Source organism: Trichosurus vulpecula, chromosome 9 (assembly GCF_011100635.1).
Source record: "Trichosurus vulpecula isolate mTriVul1 chromosome 9, mTriVul1.pri, whole genome shotgun sequence".
NCBI classification, from domain to species: domain Eukaryota; kingdom Metazoa; phylum Chordata; class Mammalia; order Diprotodontia; family Phalangeridae; genus Trichosurus; species Trichosurus vulpecula.
In genome coordinates, this window is record NC_050581.1 from 84,413,172 (window position 1) to 84,439,536 (window position 26,365).

General features: G+C 39.0%; 1 pseudogene; it reads right to left on the minus strand.

Annotated features, from left to right (window-relative positions):
- Positions 1–6,413: 6,413 nt before the first annotated feature.
- Positions 6,414–7,211, minus strand: LOC118831770 (annotated as a pseudogene).
- Between the last annotated feature and the right edge of the window lie 19,154 nt (positions 7,212–26,365).

Sequence of the window (26,365 nt, forward strand, 5' to 3'; positions counted from 1 at the left end):
ATGGTTCACAGTGAGAAGGCTGAACTACTCAATCCTTTTTTTGATTCTGTTTTCTCAGCATAATGAACTGGAAAGGATAGAACAAAACTGGCTAGCAATAGTATAAACTAAAGACAAGTGAAGAGAATGTCCGAAAACCCTCAATGGGTTCACCTCAACAGGCCAATGGAACATGACTGCGTTGGAAAGAGTATAGAATTTAGAGTCAAAGGATCTAAGTTCAAATCCTGGCTGTAATTTACTACTTGTCAAGGCAAGTTTTACATAACTTGTAACCCTTCCAGCCTCATCTATAAAATTCCTCATCAATAAAATGAGTAAGTAGCATTAGAAGGCTACTAAAGTTTCTGTCAGCTCCAAAATTATAATTCTAAGTAATCTCTGAGGTCCCTTCCAGCCCTGAAACTATGAAGCTAGCAGATGTGAATCAGTAGCCCTTGTAGTGATCTTTGAAAGATCATAAAGAATTACAGATCATGCCATGTTAGCCTTTAGAAAATCACTTGACATCAATGCCTCTCATGTTAGCTAATGTGGCTAATAGTATATTTCAGTAGCTTTGGAGCTGATAGAATGATTGGACCCAAAGAGTAGTCATTAATAGGTCAGTATGAACATGAAAGGAGGTCTTTACTGGAAATCTCCAGAGACTTATCCTTGGATGTTTTTATCAGTGGATCTAATCATATATGCCATGTTTATCATTTTTTCAGATGACATACACCTGGGTGGGATAGTGAAACACATCAAATGGCAGAATTAGGATTCAAAACTATATAGATTTGTTGTTTTGTTTTTTTTAAATGGCCAGCGCTCTTTTCACTGCACCACCTAGCTGCCCTGATCATGGCAGTCTTAAGGCTTTTAAAGGGCTATCAAGTCAAGAGGTCATACAGTCTAACAGATAATGGGAAGGCCTTGGTCTCAGGAAACCTGAGTTCAGTTTCTACACCTGACACACATTGACCATAAAATCCTAGGCTTTGTTTAACCCCTTGTTATCCTCAAGGGAAAAAAAGTCACTAAAATCATACATTACTGACCTACAGCAATGGACTTTCCTCACTGGGAATTTCCTATGCTGATGAAATCACAGATCCAGCAGAAAATAAAACCATGTGGAAAAGGGTTTTTATTCTTTCTGCTTGGCCTCCAAGGCTAAGATGAGAAATAGCATGTAGAACTGAGGTAGAGAAAGGCTTGTTTTAAGGAAAAACTTTCTAAAGAAGTAAGTCAGAAGTTCCTCACTAAGGGTTTTTAAATAGAGACTGAATGACTGCCATGGTGAATGTCGTAAAAGGGATTTTTAATCAGACATAATTGGGACTGACTGGCTGTCTTTGATTCTCTGATTCTTTGATAGATACATAATTAGAACATATAAATATATGATCTTACATATTATATATAGCTTAGTCTATATATCCCAGTCTTAGTGCAGTTTCACTTTATTAAATCTTAATTTATTTTTTATTAAAGCTTAGGACTACACAAAGATTTTGGGGATGAAAGAACAAAAAGAAGAGATGACAGAGAGAGAGGAACAGATATATATAGATAGATATGATATGTGTGTATTTACATGTGTATATTATAGATAGACAGATAGATAGATCTTTGAAAATTTGAAAGATCTACAATTATGTCAGTATGAGAATGTCCTCTATTAACCCAGATCACAACCCTGCTACAATTTATGTCATTGCCTAAAATATTGTCATTCTGTGGTCAAGGTGGACCTGCATCTTGGAACTTAAGTGGTCCAATCCAACTGTTTAGTCTAATTCCTTCATTTTACAGTTGAAGTACCTGAGACCCAGAGAGGTTAAATCACTTATTCAAAGTCACACAGACTTTAATGGGCAGAGCTGGGATTTGAACCTAGGAGCTCTTGACTCCCAGTCTAATGCTCTTTCAATGAACTGCTGGGCTGATGTGTATAGCCACTACATTATAGATGTGTGTATGCCTTGTGTGCATGGAGATGGAAAATCACCTTGGCATATGTGAATGTATGTATATACATGTGTGTAGGGAACTCCCAGAGAAGAAACTCCCTTTACCAATGCAGATGAGCATCTGTGAGCTATAAATGATAACCTTAGAGTGTTGCCTGTGGCAAAAAGGTTACATAAATTACAGTGCCCAGGATCACACAGCCAGTATATGTCAGGAGCAGGATGTACCCTCAGGTATTCCTGACTGTGAGACCCAGTTCTTTATTCTCTATCCACTATTCTATATTACTTCTCGTGTATATATATACAAACATGTTTGTATATATGTCACTTTAGCATTTATAGGATACACATAATATGTACATGCACATGTATTTATATATACATGTATCTGTGCACATACACACATGTGTGTGTTTCAAAATTGCAGATAACCCCAAAGATCAAGGGGAAGTTTCATAGGGGTATCAGCAGGCTAGAGCATATTATCAACAATGAATTATGCCTGAGAAGTGACATGTAGGAAGGTATGGGATGGAGCCAGAGCCTACTGTTAAATTTTCAGTTTGAGCCCTTACATCTCAGGTATCAGCAAACTCTACAAATCAGGGCTTGATTTATTGTTTTGTTGATTGTCTCAACTTAAGAAAGTGATAGAGAAAAAAGTTTAAAATGTAAATTAAACTAAAAAATGGGTCATTCAGTACATTTCTGAAGAGTCAGTTGTTAAACATTTTCCAGGACACCACTGCATACAAGACTCTGTATGTATGTGCCTCTGTCTGCGTGTGTATGCATACGTATATGGTTATGGATAGAGGTATAAATACTAGAAAAGGAGACTGTTCATTTATGGAAGATAAGGTCTAACAGAAAACCCGCATACTCAAAGAATTGATCAACAACCAGTCAGTATCAAACGATGTACACACATTAAGTTTATATGTGCCAGCAAAGTCTTTGGGACAAAATACAAAAATAAGACAGTCCTGCCCCCAAGGAGTTTACGTTCTACAAAAGGACCAGATTAAGACCTCTAGGGTTGGGTGGACTCTCTTTGTAAAGACATGGGCAAGAATATTAAATAATGACAGACTGTGAATAGGTACCAATTTCTGCTGGTGGATGGAATGAAATCCTAGATCCCATGAAGTATTGGAGTATATGATGTTTATCATTATTATGGTGTTATTAGTATTATTGTTGCAATTAGACTTAGTCTTTTACTCTTGAAGTTAAATGCACATTTAAATATGGACTTTTGCCTGGTTGCCATTAGTAAATAAACATGCATTCTGATTTCATAAGCCCCTTGGAATTTCACAGGCCTTTTGCTTACCTCCCAGAAAACTCTTCTCTCCCAGCTACCCTTCCCCAAACTCTCTGTCCCCCGATATCCAGATTAACTTATAGGTGGTAAAGGCTCCAATAAAAGGGGGGAAAACCTTATTTAGTCAAATAAGTGATTAGCCTTGGAACTGTAACCAAAACACAATGAATATGCCAATTTTCTTCCCTCTCTGGGGACATCAGCCTAAGTGAGTCTTTGGCTCTGAAATAAATATCACAAATAGCTCTATTTGTACAATACTTTTACATAAACCTTGCTGTAGTCCCATCCACACTCTGCTTCCCCTTTTAGGGAATTGTTATTCTTATGCCGGTGACACAAATTCATACCAGAATATTTTTTTCCCAAAATGCAAAAGCAGTAAAATAATAAATGCTAAGGAAATGTCATCATTCTGTCAATATTCCAGCTTCTCTTTCTGTTCTTCATCTCCTCCTCAATGCAAGTGTTTGGGCCCAGGATGGAAAGAGATACGCTTAACCACAGACACACATACAGAAATGCTCAAATAAAATGAAGCATGAGACAAGCTCACAAAAACAAAGACACTCAGTGGTTGAAATTACCATGACTATCCCATTGTGGCTAGTTATTGCAACATCACTGACATTCACATAAAAACTCTTGATGCAATTAAGTCCAGCTTGCTGGGCTCAGCCTTAGCAGAGAAAGATGAGAACACTGAGCCTTTGGATGCATCACATGCCATTCCTTGAGCCAGATTCTCCTACTGCATTGGCCCAGGAATAAGACTGGTAAGTATGGAAGCTGCAAGAAAGGTCGGGGTAGGGGAGGAGGGAATAGCATGGACTTGGAATCAGGGCAACTTAATATAATGACTCTGCCCCCTTATGATCATAATGTGGCCTTGGGCAAAACACTTTATTTCTCTGGACCTCAATTTTCACCTCTATAAAACAAAATAAAACAAAAACTGCACAGCCTCAAAGTGGTTAGTATTCAGAATCCTATACATTCTTTGTAAGCTCTAGAATACCATTCAGTATGATGCACAGAAAATAATACCCCAATGGCCTAAGAAGCATTATAGGGAACTTTCCAATTCTTGATATTTCAAAGGACCCACATTGTAAAGCAAGGAGGTCAAGGAATAACATGTGATGTACCATAGTGACAACTTGTAGAAATAGAGCCGAGAGAAGAAAAACACTATTCTTTAATGTGTCATTACCCAAGAGAACTCTAAACTTTATCTACCCTTCTAATGAGGCTTGTGACAGCTAGCATTTCATCAATTATTTAGGACTTACTTGACTTTATAATTATCGTGAGACCTATTAAACTAAAGATATTATCTGTAGTGGTCTAGTTAAAATGCCCTGGGTGGGAAGGGTAGGTTTGCCATTATCTTTTTCTGTTTCATATCCAAAACTGAGGTCACATGTCAAGGCACAGTGTTGGAACACAGTGATACCAATACAAGATTACAGTGACTCAGGATGAAAACTACAACTCTTCTTGGATCAGCATGTGCTGTAATAGAAAGGGCACTGTTCTTAGAATTAGGAAGCCTTCATACGAATCCCCCATTTGACATTTGCCAGGTATGGAACCATAGGCAAATCACCATACCCCGCTCTGAGCCTCAGTATCCTAATCCAGAAAGCGAGATAACACACTATTTACCTCATAAGACTGATGTTAGGAAAGGGCTTTGCTAACTGTAAAGGGCTGTAGATATTTTTCATCCACTTAGTTTTTTACTGAATGGATAACTAGAATAATCTCCATTGAATAAATGTGGGTCTCATTAAGGAGGATCTGTTCTAGAACTTGATGTAGTCAACTCAATCATCTGGAGTGCCTACCATCAATAAAGAATCTTTCTTCCATTTAAAATCTTATGTAGGACCTAGGGCATCCTCTATAAAAGTGGTGGATACCTTTGGCAGGCAAAAAAGTATGTGTGTGTGTGTGTGTGTGTGTATATACATGTGTGTGCATATGTGCATATGTTTCTCTCTTTTATACCCTATAAATAATTCAAACTAATTACACACCATTATGTCCATGGTTGTATTGATCACAGAATCCCTTATAATCTCAATGTTAATTTCATTCCAGGGGTACTCCTTTCCAGAAAAGGACTTTAGCTGTGGATCTCATTCTTGGGGGAGGATGACTCCTAAAAGAAGGGATATAGACCTTTTCTTGGACTCTGTGGCTCAAGGTCCCAACTCAGAATTCCAGGGAAAATCTCTTAGATAAGGCTTAAGAATAGCTCATGCCTAGGATCTCCCCCAAAAAGGATTAACGGTAAAGCTACTCTGTACAAGGTCATAGCTACCAAGTAGAGGATAGCTTTGTATTTCCTCTATCACTAAAGAAATGCTTAAAACACACAAGACTCTTAAGTATGCATTAACAAATACTTAACACATGAAACCATCTATGGGACTGCTGAACAGGTTATTTCACCTCTGTCTTGTACTGCCTGTACAACTCCTAAGTCCAGATCTCTGGGCAAAGGAGAGGATAGTTTGGACATTAGCACTGCAAGTGTAGGATCCTTTGCTGGGGTAGTAGATCTTCTCTGAGGAACACCACAACTGTTTCCCAGCACTGCTAGTCAATATCCAGCAACTTGTGGCCTTTTGGAATCACAAGGCTACTGGCAGTGCTAGAAATATTCTTCTCTAAGAATTGCAATTCAGTGACCCATGGTTGGGAAAAGTAACACAAAGCAGAAGGGGCAACCAGGGAATTGAAATCCAATTTCAACCTAAGGCAAGGGTGTGTGTCCATGTGTGTGCACACGCGCATGTATAAATACAATAGAATATATCTTCTGTACTTTTCATTCAATTATGTGGCTGTAAAGATGCTATAGATAGCTGTTCTCAAAAGCTACCTTTACCCCTCTCATATTTTCATCAAGGATACCATATATAGATATAAAAATAGATCATTCTGCAAATAATAATTGCTACCATTTATATAGTGCCTTCTGGGTTGCAAAGTACTTTGTAAATATTATTTTATTTGATTCTCACAACTGTAGGCAGGGTCTATTTTTTTATTAGAAGCTTCCCTCATTTATTAAGTCACTAGCAGCTTCTGCCATTTATTAACATCATGTTGATTTAATATAGCTGATGGAGCTTGTCCATAGTGCTCCTGATAAACAATACCCTCACATTTTGCCAGCTTTTCTTTTTTGGGGGGGGGCAGGGCAATTGGGGTTAAGTGACTTGCCCAAGGTCACACAGCTAGTAAGTGTGTCAAGTGTCTGAGGTCAGATTTGAACTCAGGTCCTCCTGACTCCAGGGCCAGTGCTCTACTCACTGCGCCACCTAGCTGCCCCCTTTGCCAGCTTTTCTTTAGCAGAGAAACCAGGAAATTGACAGTCAGACAGATGTTGGTAAAGAAGTTCATCATCTGTCATCTTCACGTGTCCAACATCCACCACCAGGCACAGCACCTTCTTCTTCTGGAACTTAATCATTGACCTTTGCCACCATATTCTCATTGTGGGTGAGCAAGGATGGAAACTTGCTGGCTTTGTTCAGCCCAGGGCCCAGGATTCAAAGAATTTGCTTGATCAAGGACTCAGAGGCCAAATGGGCATCATACGTTTTAACCAGCTTCTTGTTCTTATTCAATTTCTTCAGGGCCTCAATTTCCATGCAAGGATTTCTATAGCCTTGGCCTCATCACAGTGCTGCTGGTTTTCCAGCACACACACACAGAGAAATTTAGGTTGGCGTGTGGATTTGAGCCTGACGGGGCCAGAGGAACATTTGTCCTTTTCGGGGATCATAGTTCTTCAGACTAATCTGCAACCCCACAGTTTCAAAAAAATGTCTGCATTTGTATTGGGTTCCATGCAGGACCTCGCACACAGCTTCAAAGAGTGCGTCACAAGAGATTTTGCTGCTCATGGATGCTTACTGGTCACAAGCCAGGAAAATGGAGTCTATTATTAGTATTTCTATTTTATAGATGAAAAAAACTGAGGCAGAGGCTAAATGACTTTTCCAGGGTCATACAGCAAGTTAGTGACTAAGACAAGATTTGAACTCACATCATCTTGACTTCAAGTCCAGAGCTCCATCCACTGTGCCACCCAGGTTGTCTTTCAGAGGGTAATATTTTTTATTATTTTTCCTACTCTTCTGCTATCTTTTCTGACTCTTTCCCCAACCCCCACCCCTGAGATACATAATAAAATAAGTCTGCTTCGGCTCATATTCTTTGGCATGTGGTTAAGGGTCCGTTCTAGTTCCTCATATAGAACATCAGGATATGAAATTATATGGTCCAAATGCAGTGGTTCTATTCACACTGACGCTGAAAAAAGATCACCATACAAACACTGTTCTATTTTCCATCTATTTGTTCTGTTAGTTTCATATATGAGTACTTTGGCGATGATGTGTCTTAGTTGGTTCTCATAATAAACTTTTTGTAGATTTGTTTTTGCTTCTATTGTGGTGATCTTGTTTTATGAGGCAATACTGCTCATCATCGTCCACCTTCTTACCTCATAGTGTATTACAAATGAGTTTTTATTGAGCCAAGATGGCGGCTGGTAAGCAGAGACTAGTGTGAGTTCCGTACGGAGTCCCTCCAAAAACCTATAAAAAATGGCTCTGAACCAATTCTAGAACGGAAGAACCCACAGAACAGCAGAGGGAAGCAGGGCTCCAGCCCAGGACAGCCTAGATGGTCTCTGGGTGAGGTCTATCCCACACAGAGCTGGGAGCTGGGAACAGAGTGGAGCAGAGCCCAGCCTGAGCGGCGTGGAACAACCAAACTTGGAGTTGGACGGATGGGGCCCCTAGCGCCCTGATTATGTGAGCTGCGGCAGTTACCAGACTCCTCAACCCACAAGCACCAAAGACTGCGGAGAAGGTTAATGGGAAAAGCTGCGGGAGTGGAAGGAGTTCTCGGTTCGGCTTCCAGCCCCGGGGGCAGCAGAGGTGGGGCAGCTACAGTTGCTGCTGCTTTCGGCCCCAGGCCCACCTGGTGGGAGGAATTAAGTGGCGGATCAGAACAGGAGTGCACAGCCAGCTAAAGATCTAAGCCCAGCCCGGGCTAGGTGTTCTTGGGGAAGGAGGAGTGCTAGTGTGACAGAGCTGGCACCTCCCCCCCAAACGTGGAACATAGAACTCGTTAGTCTACAAGCAGTCATACCCCACTGAAAAACTCAAGGGTCAAGTTAGTTGGTTGGGAATATGGCCAGACAGCGAAAGCACACCCAGATTCAGTCTCAGACTTTGGATTCTTTCTTTGGTGACAAAGAAGACCAAAACATACAGCCTAAAGAAGACAACAGAGTCATAGAGCCTACAACAAAAGCCTCCAAGAAAAACATGAACTGGTCCCAGGCCATGGAAGAGCTCAAAAAGGAGTTGGAAAAGCAAGTTAGAGAAGTAGAGGAAAAATTGGGAAGAGAAATGAGAAGGATGTGAGAAAACCGTGAAAAACAAGTCAATGACTTGCTAAAGGAGACCCAAAAAAATACTGAAAAATACACTGAAGAAAACAACACCTTAAAAAATAGACTAACCCAAATGGCAAAAAAGCTCCAAAAAGCCAATGAGGAGAAGAATGCCTTGAAAGGCAGAATTAGCCAAATGGAAAAGGAGGTCCAAAAGACTACTGAAGAAAATACTACTTTAAAAATTAGATTGGAGCAAGTGGAAGCTAGTGACTTTATGAGAAATCAGGATATAATAAAACAGAAACAAAGGAATGAAAAAATGGAAGACAATGTGAAATATCTCATTGGAAAAACCACTGACCTGGAAAATAGATCCAGGAGAGATAATTTAAAAATTATTGGACTACCTGAAAGCCATGATCAAAAAAAGAGCCTAGATACCATCTTTCAAGAAATGATCAAGGAGAACTGCCCTGATATTCTAGAGCCACAGGGCAAAATAGAAATTGAAAGAATCCATTGATCGCCTCCTCAAATAGATCCCAAAAAGAAATCTCCTAGGAATATTGTCGCCAAATTCCAGAGCTCCCAGATCAAGGAGAAAATACTACAAGCAGCCAGAAAGAAACAATTTGAGTATTGTGGAAACCCAATCAGAATAACCCAAGATCTGGCAGCTTCTACATTAAGAGATCGAAGGGCTTGGAATGCAATATTCCGGAGGTCAATGGAGCTAGGATTGAAACCTAGAATCACCTACCCAGCAAAACTGAGTATCATGTTCCAAGGCAAAATATGGACTTTCAATAAAATAGAGGACTTTCAAGCTTTCTCAGTGAAAAGACCAGAACTGAATAGAAAATTTGACTTTCAAACACAAGAATCAAGAGAAGCATGAAAAGGTAATCAAGAAACAGAAATTGCAAGGGACTTACTAAAGTTGAACTGTTTTGTTTACATTCCTACATGGAAAGATGACATGTATGATTCATGAGACCTCAGTATTAGGGTAGCTGAAGGGAATATGCATATATATATATATATATATATATATACATATATATATGTTTATGTATATATATAGGTGAATGTGTATGTGTGTATATATCTATGTGTATATGTATGTGTGTGTGTATATATATATATATATACACATATGTAAAAGAGAGAGAGCAGACACAGGGTGAGTTGAAGACGAAGGGAAGATATCTAAAAGAAATAAAATGAAATTAAGGGATGAGAGAGCAACGTACTGAGAGAGGGAGATAGGGAGAGATAGAATGGGATGGATTATCTCGAATAAAGGTGGCAAGAGGAAGCAGTTCTGTGGGAGGAGGGGAGAGGGCAGGTGAGGGGGGAATGAGTGAACCTTGCTCTCATCAGATTTGGCCTGAGGAGGGAATACCATACATACTCAACTGGGTATCTTACCCCACAGGAAAGAAGAGGGAGGAAGATAAAAAAAATAAAATAAAAGGGGGGGGATGATTGAGGGGAGGGCAGATGGGGGTGGAGGTAATCAAAACAAACACTTTGGAAAGGGGATAGGGTCAAGGGAGAAAATTCAATAAAGCGGGATGGGTTGGGAAGGAGCAAAATGAAGTTAGTCTTTCACAACATGAGTAGTGTCGAAGGGTTATACATAATGATACATATGTGGCCTATGTTGAATTGCTCGACTTCTTAGGGAGGGTGGGTGGGAAGGGAAGAGGGGAGAGAATTTGGAACTAAAAGTTTTAAAAACAGATGTTCAAAAACAAAAAAAAAAGTTTTTGCATGCAACTAAAAAATAAGATACACAGGCAATGGGGCGTAGAAATTTATCTTGCCCTACAAGAAAGGAAGGGAAAAGGGGATGAGAGGGGAGGGGGGTGATAGAGGGGAGGGCTGACTGGGGAACAGGGCAACCAGAATATATGCCGTCTTGGAGTGGGGGGGAGGGTAGAAATGGGGAGAAAATTTGTAATTCAAACTGTTATGAAAATCAATGCTGAAAACTAAATATGTTAAATAAATAAATTTAAATTGAAAAAAAAAACAAATGAGTTTTTATTCTAAACCAGTATTAGCTGTCATATTGAGCTACTTAGTAAAGTCAATAGCTGCTGCAGAGGTGGTTAGTGGGCTTATTTGGCCTCTTCCCCGTGTTAAATGCCTCGTATTGCTTAAACTTTTCAAATAAAGGGGGATAATAAAGGGCAATATTTTCACCTATTACTATTTCCCATTTTTCAGCAGCAATGGTTCATTTGAATAGGTCAAGTTCAAGCTGATACAACTGAACTCACCATCTTCTGTTTACATTTAACCTTCTGATCTGATGCTAATTTTGATGTTTGCTATAATGCATCTTTCCGTGGTCTGACTGGAAATAGATATCTGATTGTGTTATTAGCTGTTATTTCCTATCTGTTGAGATAAACCAAATTTCATTTTTTGGTGATATGGTTCATGATTAATCATGTCCACTATCTTCTGAATCCCTAATGAAAGAGACATGAAGCTTCTGTGAAGTCTACTACAAGTCCAAACTCTTTTCTTTCTTAATCCCCAAACGTATTTTCTAACATTTTTAGAATCTTCCCCTAGCCCATCTTTGCATTGAAATCATCCAGTATTAAAGAATGTTTCTTTAATTTGAAGGGTCTTACTGAGTTCATCAAGCAATTTCTCTACCTCCCTGAACTCTGTAACAGATGTTTGAGTGTAAGCAATATTTTTGTGATGGGATTTTTGCTTATTTATGCTAATCATAAGGCAAGATGACCACATCACGTGCATCTATGGTTCTATGCATCTTTTCATTTAGATGCAACTTTCTTGTATCTTCTTTTTTCATTTGTTGTGAGAATATCCATATCAAAGTGACCCAGATTGCCAAATAGCATATAAATTCAAATAAATATTTGTAGGTGGTCTAAAAACTGTTAGTCCTAGGACCCTCTGCCATTTCACCACCCTCAATGCAGGAGTAAAAAGGGATCACATGGGCCTGAGGCACATTTTCAGTTTTTCTTTGTTTTGTGGGTTGCCATGAAGCAAGGCAAAAGAATTCATCAACTAAGACTAATGCACTGTTGGTAGAGCTGTGAATTGGTCCAACCATTATGGAGATCATTTTGGTACTATGCCCAAAAAGCTAAAAAACTATCACATATTCTTTGACCTAGAAATACCACTACTAGATCTATGTCTCAAAGAAATCAAAGAAAAGGGAAAATGATGTACATGCATAAAGGATTTATGGCAACAATTTTTGAGGCAGCAAAGAATTGGAAATTGAGGGGATATATCCATCAATTAGGGAATGGCTGAATAAGTCATGGTATATGATTGTAATGAGTTACTATTTTGCTATAAGAAGTGAGTAGGGTGGTTTCAGAAAAACCTAGGAAGACTTATACAAACGATGAAAAGTGAAATGAGCAGAACCAGGAGATCGTTGCACACAGAAACAGCAATATTGTGAAAGACTCAGCTACTCTGATCAAGACAATGATCCAAGACAATTCCAAAAGACCCATAGTGAAAAATGCTATCCATCTCTAGAGAAAGAATTGATGGAGTCTGAATGCAGATTGAAGCATACTTTTTCACTTTTCTATTTTTCTTTTTTTCTTGTTTTGTTGTTTTTTGCAAAATGGCTAATATGAAAATGTTTTGCATGACTTCACATGTATAAGTTACATCATATTGCTTGCCTTCTCAAGGGGCTGGGGATGGGTTTGAAGAAGGGAGAGAATTTGGAACTCAAATTTTTTAAAAAGGAATGTTTCAAATAAATGTATAAAAAACAAACAAAAAAGAATCCTTCACCTAATGGCCATCCCAATGATGAAAAGCCTCTAGATATTTAGCTAGGCTAGTTCTCACACATTAGCCCCAGTCTATCACTAAATTTTCCAGGATAATGGGAACAGTCAGAGCTTACATTAGTCCTTTAAGAACCCAGGATTACCTCTGTTTCACAATAAAGCATTCAAGTAGAAATTTGTCAATTAGAATGATTGCCCAGACAAGGACATGCAGCTAGAGGGCAAGGCCATTGCATTAGGATGTCAATGTATGCATCTGGAATGGGCATTGCAGATGGTAAATGAGCCAAGAAGTACATGGGAGAAGAGAACAGTCTGGGATTATATTTGGCCAATTTTTCAGAGTTTCCAAGAATTCCAGGCTGCTCTTCAGGAAGAAAAGAAAAGATCTATCTTCTTAACACAAATGTTCATCCACTGATGTTTTATGGTTGAGTACCAAAGCATGCCACAATCTCCAAAGAATCAAGATGCAGGTAAACTTGCAAAAGTGCCATGAAGGGATACATGGTAGCTGTAAGTAGGCTGTGACGAAGTCCATTGATCTGGTTCTCTACAGAAGATGTATTGAAGAACATGAATAAGACATAGGTGGATTGTAAACTTTCCCAAAGGGGGGAACACTCACATTAATGAGAACCATTGAATTATCAGAATTCAAGCAAAGTACTATAGAAATGTGAGTTATTGTGGTGGAAAGTGGTGGGGGAGGTGTGGACATGGACTGCTATGGGAATTATAATAGGCATTAACATTTGTGTTGTTGTTGAGTTGTTTCAGTCATGTCTGACTCTCCATGACCCTATTAGGAGTTTTCTTGGCAAAGATCCTAGAGTGGTTTGCCATTTCCTTCTCCAGCTCATTTCACAGTTGAGGAATTCAGGCAAACAGCATTAAGAGACTTGACCAGGGTCACACAGCTAGTAAGTGTTTGAGGTCAGATTTGAACTCAGGAAGATGAGTCTTCATGGTTCCCAGTCCAGTGCTCTAGTGTGGCATCTAGCTGCCTATTAACATTTATATAGTACCTTTTTAGTATAGAAATTATTTTTATAAATATTAACATCTAGCATTTGTAGAGAACTTCAAGGTTTACAAAGCACTTTACACATGTTTTCTTAGTTGATCTTCATGATGATCCTATGAGGTAGATGCTAAGCTTATCTCTACTTTACGAATGAGAAAACTAAGGTTGAGAAAAGTTAAGTGGACCAGATTCATACAGCTACTTAAATGTCTAAAACAGGATTTAAAATCAGGTCTTTCTGATTTCCAAGTCCAGTACTCTATGCATTGTTCCACCTAGATGCCTCCAAGAAAATAGCACAGGTTAAGAAAGTAATTCATGCCACATTGCTTTCCAAAGTGAGCCAAAAATGACCCTTTCTCCTTCGGCTTTGCTACTTAGGAAACTCACTTCAATAGGCATTCAACCAGATTGATGGGACTTCCCCTAGAGCCATCCTCAGTATCCTCCTGGGCTTGTTCTGGCTGCCCCAGAAATTGATGCAACATATGTTGGCAAACAGAATTTTGCTGTCCTTGTTTGTTATTCAGTCATTCAGCAAATATATATAGAACACTTCCCATGTGGAAGGCACTGTGCTGAACACTGTGGGAATACAGAAATCCACAAATCACAGCTCTTGGCCTCAAGGAGTTTGACTTCGGACATAAGATCTATCTTTCTATACTATGAGGCAGGATGTATTCAGTGCATCATGAGAAATACAAAGCTGATTGCTACAGAACTGTAAAGATGGGAGGGATCCTTCAGGTGAGCTAGCCCAGATGATGAAGGAAGGCTTTATGAAATAGGTAGCTTTTAAGCTGGGCCCCAAAGTATGGTTCAGATTTTAGTAGTTAACAATTGGGGTAGGAGGTAAGGATAAGAGACAAGTCACCAGAGGTAAAAAAAGAAGATGGGTACCCCATATAGACCCAGAAACTTTATTATTTAAAAGTGGCCTTAAAGGTCATCTAGTCCTTCATTTTATAAATGAGGAAACTGAGGCCCACCACACATGAATTAACTTGCCCAAAGTCATAGAGCATGGAAGCAACAGGGCAGAGACTAGAATCGAGTTCTCCTGAGGCCCAGCTCAGCATGCTTGTTTATACGTGAATGTTTACATGAAGCCCTATCTCTCTGTCAGTGTGATAGGAGCATTTGAAGCCTCTTATCTGAAGAGTTATAGTAGAAGCTGTGCATGGCAGGGACAGTTTGTAGAAAACATTCTGAGAACAAAGTTTACCTAGAGACTTTTGTATGGTAAAATCTGGGTAAAATGATAACACACTTGTCACTAAATAGCTTAAGAACTATTGACACATTCCTGAAACTTCCCTTCCTTCTACCTCCAGAGTTGTTTACTGATATAGTGTTCATAGTGGGGTGGAGAAGCAAGTTTTAACCCCCAATCTGAAGCAAAGTTGGACTAAAAACATTGGTGATATTCATGCACAGCTAGACAAAAAATCAAACACAGGTTGGCTTGAGTACAATTAGGTAGAAATCCAGTGGAAAAAGTCAATGTTTGCCAACTTGAAGAGGGGAACTAAATGTGTAAGATGGAAAATTTCCATTTTTACCTTTCTAGGAGAGCAGTACAAATAGTGGAATATAACAAATCTAACATTACTTTATCAGTGTCTGACACTCATGTCTGATTCATCTCTCTGCTAGTTAATTCAGCCACAAGCTCTCCTTCAATACACAAGGGTTATGCTATTTTTCATTTTCAAGATTATTGGGATCATAGCTTTATTTTGATCTTTTGACTTATAATTAATAATAATCAAACTTTTTACATTCATAGTATTATTTCTTTTTCTCTTCCAAGGCCAAGATCCTGTATTTAGGCCAAAATGCTGAATAATTCTAACCCTCTAAGAGTCATTTGAAATACCACTCTACATACCGTGGAATATTTCCCTGACCCATGGATATTCGTTTCATATCACCCTAAGTACAACCCTACTGGTATCTACAAAATAGTAGAAGGACTAGAGGGAGCCTCTAGCACATTGAGTATATCCTCTATGGATAATTTATGACAAGAGATGAATTAAAACCAATGTCGTATAGTGGGAAAAGAACCAGCTTGTGAGTCAGAAAGGCCTATGTTCCAGTCCCATCTCTGATCTAAACTGTAATCAGTTTGTAAATCTGTGAGTGCAAATCACTTAACGAAACAGAGCTTGTTAAAGTCTACTATGGCAAAGGGACTTGCCTTAGTAGGAGCCCTATATACCAACAAAGTCACAGATCTGGTTTTTATAAGGGGCGGGGAATGGAAAAGAAAAAGACTGGATAAGTTGCGATCTGCATAGGTAGAGGGAGTACTCACAAGATGGTGATCATGGATCAAAATATCAAAGCAAATAAATCTTCTTAGGTTGATGGGATCCTTCTAGGCACATACTAAAGTTGTTTCAAAGAGCTTAGGGGGATGGAAATCTATGAGCAGACAAAATATTCCCCAGACTCATTCTCACATCACCCTTTGGGAAACTGATTTTTGGATTTGAATAGGGAAATCATTAGGCCTGATAGGAAACCTCCTCTTGGGAAAAAATGGTGGGGTGCAAAGTGTATTACAGACTACCACTTAGGTCAAGTCAGGAATGGGCAGTTTCTCAGGAGTTCAACTCTAATAGAATGCTAGGAGCCAACAAGAGGATAGGGTTTCGAGCTAGGAAACTCTCCACTGACATCAAAAGGCACACTACCATAAGAGTTAGCAAAATGACTGTGTGATGCAATCTCCTTCTCCAAGGCTTTGACCTTTTATACCAATAGTGCAAATTTCTAGTCCTTTGCCATCTGTGGACTAAGGGATAATCATAATTGGCATTCATTTACCAGTTATGCAGGTAAAGCAGTGAGCCTGGGGATCCATCGACTCTAAGGCTTCCTTGATCTCTTTTTAACATTTGATCTACAAACTCTTTACAGAGAAGGAGGATTCATCTGGATCTACCACAAACTGATCACACAATAAACTGCTCAATATCAGTTATTTTCTTTTCATAAGTCTGGAACAGTGCTAAGTAGGCACCCAATAGGTGTTCAGTAAATATTTTTTAATGAATTGGGATTTGAAGGTTCTTCAGGACATTACTATCTCTCTGTTTTGGAAAGTCAGTCCCTGTCAAGAGACAGTCCCTATCCTTGAGGAATTCATGGTCTAATGGGGGAGAGAATAAGTAAAAAGCTATGTATAAACAAGCTATAGACAGGAGAAATAGAAAATAATCAAGAGAGGGGAGGACTAGAAATAAGTGGGATTGGGAAAGGTTTCCTATAATTTTAGCTGAGACTTGAAGGAAGTCAGAGAAGTGGAGATGAGAAGGCAGAGCATTCCAGGATTAGAGGACAGCCAGAGAAAATGCCTGGGACCTGGAGATGGAGTGTCTCATGTCAGGAACAGCAAGAACAGTGTCACTGGATTGAAGAATATGTGGGGTGGTAGGGTTAAGATTAAGAAGACTGGAAATGTGGGGTGGACAGGTTATGAAGAGACAAAAGACAGCCCTAGTCCCTACGGAGCCTGCAATCTAATAGGAGAGACAACATGCAAATATATACAAAGCAAGCTATATGCAGGATCAGTAGAAAATAATTAACAAAGGAAAGGCACTAGAATTAAGAAGGGTTAGGAAAAGTTTCCTGTAAAAGATGGGATTTTAGTTGGTACCTAAAGGAATCCAGGGAAATGAGTAAGCAGTGGTGAGGAGAGAGAGCATTCCAGGCATGGGGGACTGCCAGAGAAAATGTTCAAGCCAAGAGATGGAGCATCTTGTTCATGGAATAGCCAAGAGGCCAGGTTTACGGGAAAGAAGAGTATATGTCAAGGAGTAAGGTGTAAGAAGACTGGAAAGGGAGGAGTGGACTAGCTCATGAAGGGTTTTGAATGCCATTTTGTGTTTGATCCTGGAAGTAATAGGGAGCCAAGTGTATGGTTGAAGGGCCCCTACACTTCAACTAATCCAATCCCCTAATTTTACAGATGAGGAAACTGAGGCCCCAAAAAGTAAAGTGACTTGCCCAACCTCACCCAAATGATTAGTGGCAGAGTCAGGATCTGAATCCAGGTCTTTTGAATCCAAGTCCAGCATTCTTACCATTGTGCCATGCTTCCCACAGGACATAACTAGCCATGTAAATGGTGACCAGTGGTAACTAGTCAATCCAGCAAGCAAGCTCATTTATGGCAGGAAGTACTTCTGATCTTCATTACGGACTCCTGGCTACCGAGGTATCATACTGTATACTCTGTGCTTGTTTCAGTATTTGTTGACTGACTTCTGCTACAGCCAGAGACGCTGTAATTCAAAGTGAGTGCTCAAGAACACAGAGACTTAAAGGAATGAGCAAAAAAGACAGACATTTTTGTGTGAATGGCTCCAATTTTGCCATTCACTTATTCATGTATGTACTAAAGAAAAGACATTTCCCAGATTTTAGGAAGTGGCACTTTAGGAAGCACATTGACCATTTAAAGTACATGCAGAGGAAGGCAATCAGAATATGATACTTAGTTGAAGGAATCAGGGATGTTTATCCTAGAGAAGGGGAGATTTATGGGGACTTGATGGCTGTCTTCAAGTTTTTGAAGGTCTGCCATATATAAACGAGATTAAACTTGTCCTTTTCAGCCCCAGATGAAAGATTAACTAATAGAAGTTGCCTATTTCGGCATAAGAAAAAGAAAAATTTTCTAACATGAGATGTCCAAAAAGTAGAATAGGTTACCTTAGACACAACAGATGCCACTGGCAGTCAAAATTACATGATTTTTAGAGTAGCAAAGGATCTCAGCAGCCACTTACTACAACCCATACCTTAAAGGGATCACTGTTATAACATACCTGAAAGTGATCATCTTGTCTCTGTTTCAAGACTTCCAGTGAGGAGGACTTACCTCCTCTTTAATCAGAGAATAAATGACCGCTTCTCAGGGATGATATAAAGGGGATTCAGGGATGAATGACCTCTATATGACCTCTAAGGTCCCTTCAAACTCAGAGTTTCTGAGATACTTTGTCAGGCCATTGGATGGCCAATCCATTGAGTTAGCTGATGAATAGATACATTTTTGACAGGCACTTTAGATGGACAATAAACTGAGCCTGAGAAAGTCATTGAGCTGGATCACATCTGGAAAACTGGCAGTGCTTTCAGTGATCCCCAACTGCTCATTGCCACAAAAGCCTATATTTTTAACACTAATATTCTCTTCCTGGAGCCATACCTCTGCAAATCAAAATTGTAGGGATTCGAAAAGATAATGGCAAGACCCTGGTGGGTGTAAGTTAGGCTGCAGCATGTTGCCAATGGTGACTCATGTCTAAAAGATGGCATAAAACAGCCATATCATTGAAGATTCCCATGATTAGAAAGGAAAGGGGGCTAATCTTGCAGTAAAAGAGAGGGATAATTGATGAAAAGCCAAAATGAGGCATGAAATACTGAAAGAACTAGAAGAAGAACTCTAGTATGTGTGATAAATCTTCTAATGCAAGGGTTTTTAACCTTTTTGTGTCATAGATGCCTTTGGCAGTCTAGTGATATCTATGAACCCCTTCTTAGAATAATATTTTTAAATGCTTAAAATGAAATGTCTAAGATTACAAAGGAAAACAATTGTATTGAAATACAGTTCTCAAAATATTAAAAACAAAAAACAAGTTCAGGAACCCTAGATTATGAAACCCTTCTAAAAGTTCTTCCTGTGGTAGCAAAGAATTGGAAGTTGAGAGGATGTCCATCAGTTAGGAAATAGCTAAACAAGTTGTGGCATATGATTTTTATGGAATACTATTGTGCTTTAAGAAATAATGAAGACGAAGATTTCAGGAAAATCTGGAAAGACTCATATGGAGTGATGCAAAGTGAAATAAGCAAAACCAGGAAAACATTGTACGTAGTAGAAACAACATTGTAACAATGCTCCACTATGAAAGACTTAGATACTCTAATCAATACAATGGGCCAAGACAATTCCAAAGGACTCATGATGAAAAATTCTATGCACATCCAGAGAGAATGAGGAACTCTGAGTGGAAGTTGAAGTATACATTTTTTTTACTTACTTAGTTTTTCTTATATGTGTACATGTGTGTTTACAGCATGGCAAATATGGAAATGTTTTGCATGACTTCACATGTATAATAAATATCATATTGTTTGTTTTCTCAATGGGTGGGAGGCTGGAGGGGGAGAAATAATTAAGAGCTCAAAATTTTAAAAAACAAATGTTAAAATATATTTTTTTAAAAAAAGGAAACTTTTAATGGAGAAATTGAAAAAAGACGAACAAGAATGCATTCATTCATTCAATTATTCATTATTCTTCTGCTATTTACCACTACTGCCAATACACAGGGAGTCATTTGGCACTATTAAGTACAATGCCTCCTGCATTAGGCTACTAGGGAGGAAGCAGATAAATGTAAAACCGAGTTCCTGCCATCCAACATCTCAACAAGCTAATCCAGGAGGCACCAACAATCTAGAAATCACATTTAAGTACCAGCAATGACATAATATTGGACAAGTTTTAAATAACGAAGCAAGAGTTTGTCTACAGCATTATCACTGGGCCAAAGTGATGCCAAGTAATACCTTCTATCAGTAGTGTGCTGTTAAACATTTAACAACCAACTTTTGAGGGGAAAAATGTACTCGCGGCACACTTTTAAGTTTTATCTGCATCATGAATATTTTCTCAAATCTAGAGACTATCAAAACAATAGTACTACATAAGTATATAATAGATATATATTACATATATCTATTATATAATGTATTACATACACATATATAATAATAATAATAATATATAGCTTTCAGGGTTTCAAAGCCCTTCATTATGTTTTCTCATTTGATTCTCACAACAAGCCTGTGAGGTATGTGTTATTTTATTCCCAATTAACAGATGAGGAAACTGAGGCACAGAGAGGCTACATCAAACCCTGATTTGTAGCCTTTGACAATTTACAAGATGTAGATGTTCACACTGAAAATTTAACAATCTCTTCCCAACATACCCCTGCACTATGACAGAAATCTACTAGGACTTCAGACATGTTTGTTTCCTCCCCATTGAATGAATTAATAAGCCTTTATTAAGTGTTTGCTATATGCAGAGCACTGTGCTAAGACAGTCCTTACTCTCAAGGAATTTTCATTCTAATAGGGGTAGACGACACATAAGGAGGATTTCAGACAAATTGACCTGTTGGGGTCAGTTATAATAAGTCCAAGCACTGGGCAGTCAAACTACTATTCTGAAAAGCCAGAAGATTCCCATATACTCTTGCTTGTTCATCTAAAACTATAAGCTCTGAACCTCAGTGCTTGTTAGGAAATATAAAAATTTCTAAATCCCTATTACAACTGAACTTTTTCTCAATGCCATTTAAAATACAACCTCGGGGATTTACTCGGACTGTGGTAGAGAGAAGAAAATGAATTATGTCAAAGCAGCTTCCCCGGTGCCTGGGAGTCTCCTGTTTCCTCCCCGCCTCCCTCAACTGACTATATTCTATTCTTTCCTCCCTTGGAGTGCTAGAATATCTACTCCAGTTCAGCCTAAAGCTATTTCACTTGACTGCCCAGATGCTTTCCTATCTTATGCATTATCAATAACCTGCCTTTTAAAATTCTAGGGATATAATCAGGAGGTTCTGGAGCATTTGGAATGTTAGACCCTGTGATGAATGAAAAACACAATTAGATAACATAAGGACGACAGCAATGATGATATTTGACTTATCATGGAAACGTATCAGTCAGTGCATAAAGGCTCTTTCTTCCACAGCTTTCCCATTCCTTCGGGAAAGAAGGGTAAGAGAAAGAGATAGAAAAAGAACCAGACTGAGACCGGAGAGAATACTGGGATACAAAGCATTGACCTTATAAGCAGCTCGATTGTAAGTACTGCTGACAGTGGGATTTCTGCCATGAGTGATAATGGGGCCAACAGAATGAGCTTCAAAATTTAATGACATTATAGCCGCAGATGCAGCCACATCTCCCTATTATCTGTAGTAATGCAGAGCTAAGAGAGGCTAGGAAACCACCTCAAAAGGCTTCTTTAATCATAACTTTCAGCCTCTTTACCCCAAATAAACATTCTGTCAGCTCTACTAACGAGCAGTTAAATTGATCTGAGCTGCCCATCATGTCTGTGCCCTTATTCATCTGGAAGGGCCAAGGGTCAGTGAAGTCATGGAAAGGCAGGCAAATTGGAAAAAGGGAAGAGAGAGAGAAGCAGTGATTTTCTCCTATATTTTTCCCCCAAAAGCCACAAGCCTTTAGACAACTAGGCAGCCAGGGAGGCACAGTGCATAGAATCTGGGCCTGTTGTTACAGTTTCAAACACTTAGCTGTGTGACCTTGGACAAGTCACTTAACCTCTGTTTCCCTCAGTTTTCTCAACTGTAAAATGGGGATAATAAAAGTATCCACCTCACAGGGCTGTCATAAGGCTCAAATGAGATTATATTTGTTTAGTGCTTCACAGAGTACCTGACACGTAGTGGGCATTACCATATTGCTTTTGTTGTCGTTCAGTCATTTCAGTCATATCTGACTTTTTGTGTCTCCATTTGGGCTTTTCTTGTCAAAGATACTGGAATAATTTGACAATTCTCTTTCCAGCTCATTTTACAGATGAGGAAACTGAGACAAGCAGAGGTAAGCAACTTGCTCAGGGTCACACAGCCAGTAAGTATGTGAGGCTGTATTTGAACTCAGGTCTTTCTGACTCCAGGCCCAGCACTCAACCCACTGCACCACCTAGCTGCCCCTTATATAACTGCTAGGTATCATCATCATCATCATCATTGTCATCATTTCTCTTGCTGGTATTGTGTTCTACACCATCCTTCCACTTAACCATCCTTCCTTCTAAATTCTGCCCTTCCTGTAAGGTTTTCTTTGATCACTCCATACCTGGATTCATAGCACTCTGAGACTCAGTTTCCTCATATATAAAATGAGATTAATAATCTCATAAAGTTGTTGTAAGCATCAGATGAGGGATAGGAAATGCTTTGCAAACCTTAAAGCACCACATAAATGTCAGCTCTAGCACAAATTATCTATACCATGAATTTGTTAGTTTGATGCAGCGGAAAAAGAAGGGGTCTTGCAGTCAGGAGAACTGGTTCAGTTGATCAATAAACATTTATTAAGCGCCTGCTATGTGTCAGGCACTGTGCTGAGTACTAGAGATACAAAAAAAGTAAAACAAAACAAAAAGAATAATCCTTCCCTATTTCTAGGTGCTCCCAGTCTTGGGGGCTGTGGTGGGGGATGACTTACAAATAACCGTACAAACAAGCGAGATAGAGGATAAATTTGGAGATAACCAACAGGTTGGAGGGCATTCGCATTAAGGGGGAAAGGGGAAGGCTTCTTGTAGAAAGTAGGATTTTAGCTGGGGCTTGAAGGAAGAGCTAAGGAAGGTAAAAATTCCAGACAGAGGACAGCCAAGGAAAAGGCATGTGGTATGGAGATGTATTTTACGTGAGGAATAGCAAGGAGGCTCATGTCACTGGATTGCAGACTACATGGGGGAGTGATTACACACATCTGTGACCATGGCCAACTCAGATATTTTTTTTCTGAGTCCCAATTTCCTCATATGTAAAACCCACCCCTTGTGTTATTTAATTTTTATAATGTTACATAACTTTTTGTCTCTTTCTTATCTCCCCGTCTCTACTTTAAGTTCTTTGAGGACAGGTCTATGTCACTGTCTGCTCTCCCCCCAGCCTGTACCCAGTACAGTGTTCTACTTATCAGAATAATTTAATGAAGGTCTGTTGTGTGAATCAAAATATTTATAAGAAAAGTCAAAATACCTATACAATTCACAAACTGAATAATTATTCCGGGAATGATCAAGTCTCACAATTTTTGTTTTATAAAGAAGAAAAAAAAGTGATTTAAACCAGCACTTCCCCACCACCTTAAACACTGACCTGCCTAAATTGAAAGGAGATGAAAAGTTACAGAAGAGAAGATGGGCACAGAGAAGACGTATACGAATCTCTGTTCCATGTGTCCAGTTGCTCTCCTATAAAAATGATGTCAGGAAGAGGAGCAGAGAGTAGGCAATTGCCTAAGTGATGAGGATTTGTGTTATGGTTTAGATATTTCAGTCATGGCTGACTCTCTGTGAATTCATTTGGGGTTTTCTTGGCAAAGATACTGGAGTAGTTTGCCATTTTCTTCTCCAGTTCACTTTACAGAGTGAGGAAATTGAGACAAACAGTTAATTGACTTACCCACAGTCAGACAGCTAGTGAATGTGTGAGGCTGGATTTGAACTTAGGTCTTCTTGACTCCAGGCCTGGTACTCTATCTACTATGCCACCTAGCTGCCACAGCAACAAAAATAACCATTGTGAGAATGATCAAGTCTTATATGGATTTAAAGGGCACTTAAAAGGATACCCCTTGTGGGGGAAAAGTAAAATCTTCCTAACTAGCCCTCCCATAGTAACTGAAAGTCCTATTTTACTTGCTCACCCTTTGGGGTTAACAAAAGTTAAAATGAAAACATTATTGGGAGGTAGAAAGCATGTAGAAAACATCTAGCTATTATCAACTGTTAATATATTGGGTCAAATGAACATTCAGATTTGCTGTCGAGTATCTATCAGAGCCTTGAGGGAATGAAACACAGAACCAGCAAGTTTTGATGAAGGGAAGAGAATGATGGTGCTCCAGAGCATAGTCCATCAACAGGAAGAATACGACAGACAGTAGGGGGACAGAGGTGGCCAGGCACTGGTATAATGGCACAAGGCAACTGAGGAGAAAAGAGAACTGAAAAGGAAAAAGGAAAGTTATAATGGAAAGAAATTCTCTTGAAAGGTTGAGCAGGGACACTCTAGATAAACTTCATATTCTTTATAATTTTGCTTAAGCTAGTATATCACTTGACTAACAGATAAAAATTCATATACATTTTATCATTAAAAGTAGGAAGTCCATACACATGTTTCTTAATCTGTTTATTTACTCTTTTATTTATTATTTAATCTCTTTAAATTAGTCTAATTTTTTTAGCTTCACAGCATGACACCATCATCACAATATCTGTCTCACCGCAGGGATGCTGGAATAATACTGAAAGAGACACTGGATAAAAGATGCAAGACCTCTTCCTGGGACTCAAAACAATTTATAATATACAACTTACAGGGCCCAAAGGTTCTTTTCTAAGGTATGAAAAATGTCTGTAGTCGATTTTCAAAGACAGAGAATAAAAACTAGACCCTGAATCACTGTCTGAATACAAACAGCATTTGGCTTTGATCTGAGTTGTTGAAAACTATGACCAATTTATACTATGGATGCCAAACCATCAGAGACTGTTTTTAAGTTCAGATTTCCATATCAGAATTCAGCAGCACACTTTTCTTCTTCATTACATGCTACATGGAGTCTACCAAAAATGGACTTACGGCAATGAATGGTGTTGATGTGGCTTATTCTGCATAACATTAAGAGAGAAAGAGGAAAAAAAGACTTTTTTTCCCATGGATTCATTCATGTGGCCTGGAAAAAATTGGTTCACATGAATTCAAATCAAACCCTGGAATAGATTATTCAAAACAGCCCCCTTCATACACTACGTTAGCAATCAGTTTTTAGGCTGGTACTGCCTGTTTCGGATTGACTGTCAATTAGGAAAATACCAAAAAAAAAATCACTTCTCTTGTTTTTGAGCTCCAGTAAGATTCTAATCACTTGGATGCCAACCTAGTCACCCTGCTTCCTTATTTTCTACCCCTAAGTCCAATATAAGTTTCCCTTTAATTTTTCTAAGTAGCCTTTTTAGCCTTAAAACAAAAACTATCACCTATGTCCATTTGATCCAGTGGCCAACTTTTTTTCTCCCAGCACCCTCTCTCCTAGGCGTCTCAGCTCTGTGCATAGAAGATACACAAGGGTGCGGGGGAGACAAGAATTTTGTCCCATGAGGAAATGCATAAGGCATCTTGTAAGCATGTGTTCCATACCAAGTAACTCCTGGAAGACAATAAACCCAGGATAAACTTGGTTCTTTCATTTAGCATTTCTGGGAATTATATGGAAACTTGAATAGCTTCAACAACCTCAAAAACACTTTCCATCCAGCTAACGTTCAGACTATAAAAGTTTTCAATTCCAGGATAGTCCATGTTACAGTTCTGCAAGATTTATTGGCATACATGTCTTGAACATTTTTACACTTTATGTGAAAATTCCCAATGTGCACCAAGCACATGAATACATGCGGATTCCTCAAGTTCTGACAGATAGGGAGAAGGGTTTTAGGGATTAGCCGTTTCATGGAAACACGGAATTTCTGAGCTGGACTAGACATTAGAGAGCATCTAATCCAGCTTTCTCATTTTTCATGTGACCAGAGCGAGGCCTAGATTAAGGGATTTGCCTTAGATAATACAGCTAGTTAGTGGCACAGTTGGGACATTAACCCAATGTAGTGGTCTCTGGTACGGTTTAGTGGAAAGAGGTCTGATCTGAGATCAGCAATCCTAGGTCTGAATACCACATCCCACCTTTACTAGTTTTTTGACTGGTGAGTCTTAATTTCTCTCTAAACCTCAGTCTTTTTGGTTGTAAAATAGAGATGATAATAGTTGTGTTACCAAACTCACAGAGTTGTTATGAGGAAAATAATTTGAGGAAGAATGGTGTACAGGCAGTGGTTCTCAAGGTCCTATGAGGGTCCTTGAGACCCTTCCAGGTCATCTATGAGGTCAAAACTATTTTCATAGTAATACTAAGACATTTTAATTTCTA